Source organism: Cervus canadensis, chromosome X (genome assembly GCF_019320065.1).
Source record: "Cervus canadensis isolate Bull #8, Minnesota chromosome X, ASM1932006v1, whole genome shotgun sequence".
Taxonomy (NCBI): Eukaryota; Metazoa; Chordata; class Mammalia; order Artiodactyla; family Cervidae; genus Cervus; species Cervus canadensis.
The window spans coordinates 98,409,792-98,415,791 of record NC_057419.1 but is presented as its reverse complement, the minus strand read 5'-3'; the positions used below and the strand labels follow the sequence as shown (position 1 = coordinate 98,415,791).

Below are 6,000 nucleotides of genomic sequence, written 5' to 3'. Positions count from 1 at the left end.
TGCCCCCCACTGTCTCTCCCCACCTTGCCCCCCACTGTGTCTCTCCCCCCCTTGTCCCCCACTGTGTCTCTCCCCCGCGCCCCACTGTCTCTCTCAGCCTCCACCCCCCACTGTGTCTCTTGCCCCTTTGCCCTCCACCGTGTCTCTTCCCCTCCGCCCCCCACTGTCTGTCTCTGCCTCCACCCCCACTGTGTCTTTCTTTCCCCCGCCCCCCTCCCCGCGTCTCTCTCGCCCCTCCGCCCCGCACTGTGTCTCTTTTTCCCCCGCCGCCCCCCTCTCCACCAGTGCCTCTCTGGGATTCGATCTCGTGCTCTCTCTGGCCTCCCGCGGTTTCAGTTGGTTTGGCACGAGCTCCCCGCCCTGTCGCTCGTGAGTGCTGGTTCTCCCGCTCTCCCAGCTCCCTCTGCGTCCCACCAGGGCGCACACGGACGGCTCGCTCGGCCCAGAAGCGGGAAGTCTACCTGCCGCGCGCGCGGGGCCCCGCTTGCTGCCCTCTGGCCAGCTCCATCCGCTCGTGCCCGGGGACGCTCGGTCACCCCGCTGTCGCCTCTGGCCAGCGGCGCACCGTCTAGGCAGGCCACCTGCCGCCTAGGGCACCGACCATCTCCCGCAGCGTGCGGAGCCACCGAGGTGAGTGTCCCCGTGCCCCTTCCTTGCCTCCCGTTGCTGCCCGGCCGCCCAGGCTGGAGTTGACTGGAGAAGCGAGGCGACCACAGGGAGGCAAACCTGCGGCCGCTTTCCTTTTCAAAGAGTGGCCAGACGGCCCGGTAGGCCCCTCTGGCTGTCGCCGCGCTTCCGCTGCCCCCCGCCCCGTGCGGGCCCGGAACTCAGCGTTTCGGGACTCCGGGTCCAGCGGGGTCGCGGGCGGGGCAGCGCGGCTTCCCCTTTAAGGCCGGAGCCGCTCGTCGCCTTGAGTGTGAGGGTGTGTGAGTGTGCGGCGTGCGTGTCTCCTCCTCCCCGAGTGACACAGCAGTGAGAAATGCCTATCAGTAACTTAAACCCCCGAAACTCCACCTTCCGGGCGCGCGGCGCGGAGCCGGGCGGTGGGAATGGAGCGAGCAGACTGAGGCCGCCGCTGCAGCGCCGCCGGCATGAACTTGGCCGCGAGCTGAAGCGGCCGGCGGCGGGCGGGCTCGGGGGGCACCGGCCGCTAGCCGGGGGAGATCTGCGACCCAGCCGGTCCGCTCGGCGGGCGCCGGAGGCCAGGCTGCCCCTTGGGCACTGCCCCCGCCGCCGCCGCCGCCGCCGCCGCGGGAGCTCCGCAGCACGGTAAGGCTGAGGGCGGGCGCGGGAGGTCCGAATGTTCTGGGGGTGCCGAGCTGCACTTGTGGCCCCCACTTGTGACCTGCGTCGCGGAGGAGCGCAGGCCCCGGGTTACTGAGGGCCGGGGGACCCCGAAGTTTGCTCCGAGCACACGGCCCACCTGGCGCTGCGCGTGGTCGCCCGCTTCTTTAACTGGTCGGGCCGAGCGGAGCGCAGCTCGCATCGCCCGGGACCGTGGCCTGTGCCTGCACCCCGGCACCCGCCGGGTGTCTGGAATCGGGCAGGGGCAGTCAAGCACTGAGGAGGGAAGGCAGAGGGGCGCGGGCCACGAGGGCTTCCCCGGCCGCGCTGGGCCACCAGGAGGCTCCCGCTTGGTCCCGGCGCACCCGGAGCCGCTCGCTGCCCGAATGCCACTGGCGATGCTGCCTTCGCATCCCAGCTCCCAGAGCCTGGGCCAGTCGGCAGTGGGCGCCGGGCGCAGGATTCACCCCCCACCCCCACCCGTAGCCAGTTTGCCGCCACCGAACGGGAGTGTGGAGTGTGTGCGCGCTGAGCCCGCCGCCTCTCGCTTCCTTCCCTGCCAAATTCTCCTCTGGAGAGCAGCCCCGAGCAGAGCTGGCGGCCGGAGGCAGCCCCGACTGGGCTCCTGCCCGGAGCTCCCGGCGCCCCCGCGACCCGAGCTCCCAGGCCTCGGAGCAGCGGCACAACCCAGCGCCAACAAGGGCGGGCGGGAAGCCCCCCGGAGCGCCGCCAAATACTTTTCACGGCCAGTTGGCTCGGCCAAGCTCCGTCCCGAGGCAGCATGTCGGAAGCCTCTTGGAAAGCTGGCCGTACGTCTGATTTTGATCCGTGATTAAATGAGGACTGAGCAGACACTAATAGGACTAGATTGCCGAAAACTGCCCTCAAGTCGTCGGAACCTGAGCAAACAGACGCACTTAGGGCCGGGGTTTCGCTCCGTCGTGCCCCTACAGCCGGGTGCGGCCGTTTGGGGCACCCCAAATGTAGGTGTGGGTGTGTACGCGGGCGGGAGCACAGGATGGCTCAGGGACGTGGAGAGAAGCGACTTCACTTGCTGGGGTGGCTTGTCGTTATTCGGCAGCAGAAGGAATTCCCCCAGGGCGCCGTGCCCACGGCGAACGTGCCATTTGCAGGTAGCCGACCAAGGCCAGCTCCGGGACTTTGTGAGGGCGAGCGAGCCGGGTGTACCAGAGGCTGCCTCGCTGGAACAAAGACGTAAACTCTCCCCAAGCCTGAGTAATTTCGAAAGAGTTAGCTGGGAAGAGGAGAGGGCCCGGGTCTCCCAGGGGAGAACCCGCGGGGATCGCGCCGCCCATCCCGGGTCCCGCGGCCTGGGCGATCCGGTTCCCAGGCTTCGGCGAGCCTGCAAGCAGCATCTCAACGGGGCAGCCCAGCCTTCCGCGGGCGCGGGCCCCCACCCGAGTGATCACGGACCAGGGGGTCGGCCGCGCTCCCGCCGGGGCTTCCTGGCCGCCACGGCCGCTTGGGGCTCCGGAGGCCGTTCAGCTTCATCCCTCACCCCGCCTCTTCTTGTCTTTATAGATTCCCTCCCTCCCTCCCATCCCCATCGCCGCCAATTCGCTTTATAAAAAGCCCCTTTGTTTCCCTGGTGGCTCGAGAGAGGGAAGGGGAAAGGGACGCAGAGGCAAGGGGCGGGGGAGGCTGCCTCCCAGTGGCTTCGAGCTGCTTGGGACAGGAGGGCAAGTGTAGGCGGTGGGGGAGGGCGCTGGGTCTCAAAGCCACTCGACAGGAATCTCGGAAGGTGTGGGGAGCCCCCGGCTCCTGGCGCCGGCAGTGCGCCGGGCAGTCCGGCCGCGGACACCCGTGGCCCCCCGCCCGGACGGCTGGGCGGGCGGCTAGGCTAGCGGGTTGGCGCGGGGGCCAGAGGCGGCGCACGCTCCGCGGAATGGGCGGACGCCGCTCGCGGCTCGCCGCTGCACTCATCGGTCCCGGGCATAGGGGGCGCCCTTGCCTCGGTTTCGCTTTGCCACCCGCGCCCCTCGCCGTTAGGACTCAGGGTGTCTATCGCACCTGCTGACGGCTGAGACGATGGCGGCGACTCTGAGGCATTCGCCACCCCACGACTGCACCCCTCTCTCCTCCCGCGCCCTCCAGCCGCCCGCAGCCCCCTACACAGGGGTTCGAACGCTCCGCGGGGCCCCTTTGCATGGAGGGAGGGAGTCGGGACTGCCACCTCCCCTCCGAGGTTCGTCAGTGGGGACGAGGGCGCACTTCTCGACTGTGACGAGCCGGCCGCCTGAGTAGGGGTCCAAGGCCGGGCACTTGGGGGTGTTAAGAACCCACGGGTTCCCGGCATTAGTTGGAGTGAGGATTCAACCGGCCCCTGTCCCTGACACCTGCCCTGCTCCGCCCCCACCCCCCAAACTTTCGGGAAGTCGGTTTTGGGCTGAGGAATGTTAAACAGACTGTTTGCGGTAACCTTTAGCCAGCCTGTCGGCCTGACTGGCCCCGCCCCCGCCCCCCCTGACGGCTCCGCGGGTCTCCTTGTGAAGTTTGTTCAGAAAGGGAATACTGGCCATAAGAAAAACTGACAAATCAGGAGAAGCAGGCGGGGCCCGAACTCGACTGGTAGGTCTCCTGAGCAGATTCCTCCAGATCTCTTTTGCCGGTCTCCACCCCATCTTCTCGTTTAACCTCCTGGCCACGTAGTATGCGTGCCTTTTCACGTGTCCTCCTACTGCACTCTCCTCCGATCTCTGGAGGGTATTCGAAACTGTTGATCCGACATTTGTTCTCTGGTCTTTGGAATAGAAGGAGAAGCGTTAACTATCCCCACCCTCGAAACATACACGTCCCCATTGCATCTAAAAACCACAGGAAAGTACTCAAAGGGTAAACACGGGGTCTACCTTCTCCTCCCCCTTTGTGCTTCCCTTCTGGAACAAGATCATTGGAAAATAAAGCTGCTGATGTGCGAGATGGAACATATGGTGCCTCCATAAGAGAGAAGCTGAAATGGCCTTGAACCTGCCGGACAGACCAGCTGTTTGCTGCCAGCCCGAGCAGCTAATCAGCGACTTCCCCTTAAAGTAACAGCCCTCTTTTCTCTCTGCGACCAATGTGCATATTAAACAGGATATTCTCCAGAGGAGAAGCGTCCTGGGCGCGCCTATATTGGTTTGTGCTTCGTTAGTTCTGCAAAGATTGTCCCTAGTCCTGAGGGCCTTTGGCCTCGTCCCACGCGTGCCCTCCACTGCTTGAGCGTGTTACTTTCAGCACTGATGTGTGAGTGTTGCTCAAAGTGGAACTTGGGAAGGAGGTGGGAGAAGGGAAAGAGCCAAGCTGAGAGATTCCAAGATGCCCAGAAGGAAATCTCTGTTTTGTTGGTACTGGCTTTAGAAAAACTAGCAATTCTCTCCCCACCTCTTAAAAATATCACAAAGAGCTGCAGCTTTTCCTTGTAAGATCTCCTTAGAAAGCATAGTCTTCTGCCTGGGACCATTTTCAGTTTTCCTTCAGTACAGTGTGTTTGGGAAAGGGGGTGGGGGAGAAAACAGTTTGGCATTGGAAAAAGAAAAACTTGAGGAGATACGAGGAAATTCCATGTTAGGAAATCATTAGCAAAGGGTGACTTCGTCTGTTTTCCTGCCACTGACGCTGACAGTGACACAGATATGTGGGTTGAAATAGGAACGTCACTGAATTTTTAAACTCAACTAGGAAATAGCCTGTTGCTGGGGTGGGGGCGGGGGCCATACACTCACTGCATCTTAAGGTAAGAGATTTACCGTGGTTGATTCTTTGCACTAAGGAAAGGGATTTTGTCGAGGTTGGCCAGCACATTTAATATCATTTTTTTTCCTTTTAAGCGGATCACCTAAAGGCTTAAAATATGCCTGTTAATAGATTGTCCCTAGGAAACTCAACTGCTGTTTAGGTTTTTGAAATGGGTAGAAAATGATCTTGGGCAAGTGGTTCTTCTGACAGCAGAACCACTCGCCTTCTTTAAAGGGGCTTCCTATCTGCCGTAAACTTTTTCTAAGAGTCTCTTTTTTTTTTTTTTCTGCAGTGATACATTTGAGAGATCATTAGCCTGGGAGCTGGGAAACTTGTGTTCTAGAGCAATTTTCCCACTAACTGGCACAGTGATCTTGGGCAAGTCCATCCTCCCTCCTTGCCCCCCTCCCCCCACCATGACCTTGGAGTCCAAGTGCCTTCCAGCTCTAACATTCTATGATTTGTGAATGCAAGTCATCTTCTGGGGAACTGAAATAATATTGGGGTGGGGTTGGAGGCTAGATAGGTAAAGAAATGGAGCTGACATTTTGAGGGGCAGCAAGAAGAGGGAGGAAGAAAAAAGGACAGAAGGTCAATCCAAACAACACAGAAGTGGAAAGTGTTCCCTCTCTGTGTCTTTCACCCATGTGAACTTCTAACCCAGAGCATGAATGCTGGAGGCTGGAAAGCAACCTGCAGGGCTTCCTGTCTGGTACCCCTAATCTGGTGGTCTGAGGACCTGCTGACGGCCGGCCACCTCATCACTGGGTTGGTTTCCAGATAACGGGACTCAAGCTCTTTGAAATTAGACTGGCATGTCTCCAAAGGACTCATCTAGTATAGAACAGATTGGGTGCTTTGCAGTTACTCAGTCAAGGTTTCAAGGACAAAAAGGCCTTCCCCTCCACACATGTGCCCCACTGGAGCATGGGCTCTGAACTCACTGCATCCTAGTCCAGCTGGATGTTTTTTAAAAGT

General features: G+C 61.1%; 1 protein-coding gene across 2 annotated transcripts in view; it reads left to right on the top strand.

Annotated features, from left to right (window-relative positions):
- The first annotated feature begins 1,018 nt into the window (after nucleotides 1–1,018).
- The window catches only part of MAMLD1 (mastermind like domain containing 1), a 108,387-nt gene continuing 103,405 nt past the window's right edge, over nucleotides 1,019–6,000 (top strand). For both annotated transcript variants that reach the window (XM_043458716.1, XM_043458715.1), the window contains exon 1: nucleotides 1,019–1,269. The gene's annotated coding sequence lies outside the window, so the exon portion shown is untranslated. The remainder of the gene's footprint in view (nucleotides 1,270–6,000) is intronic.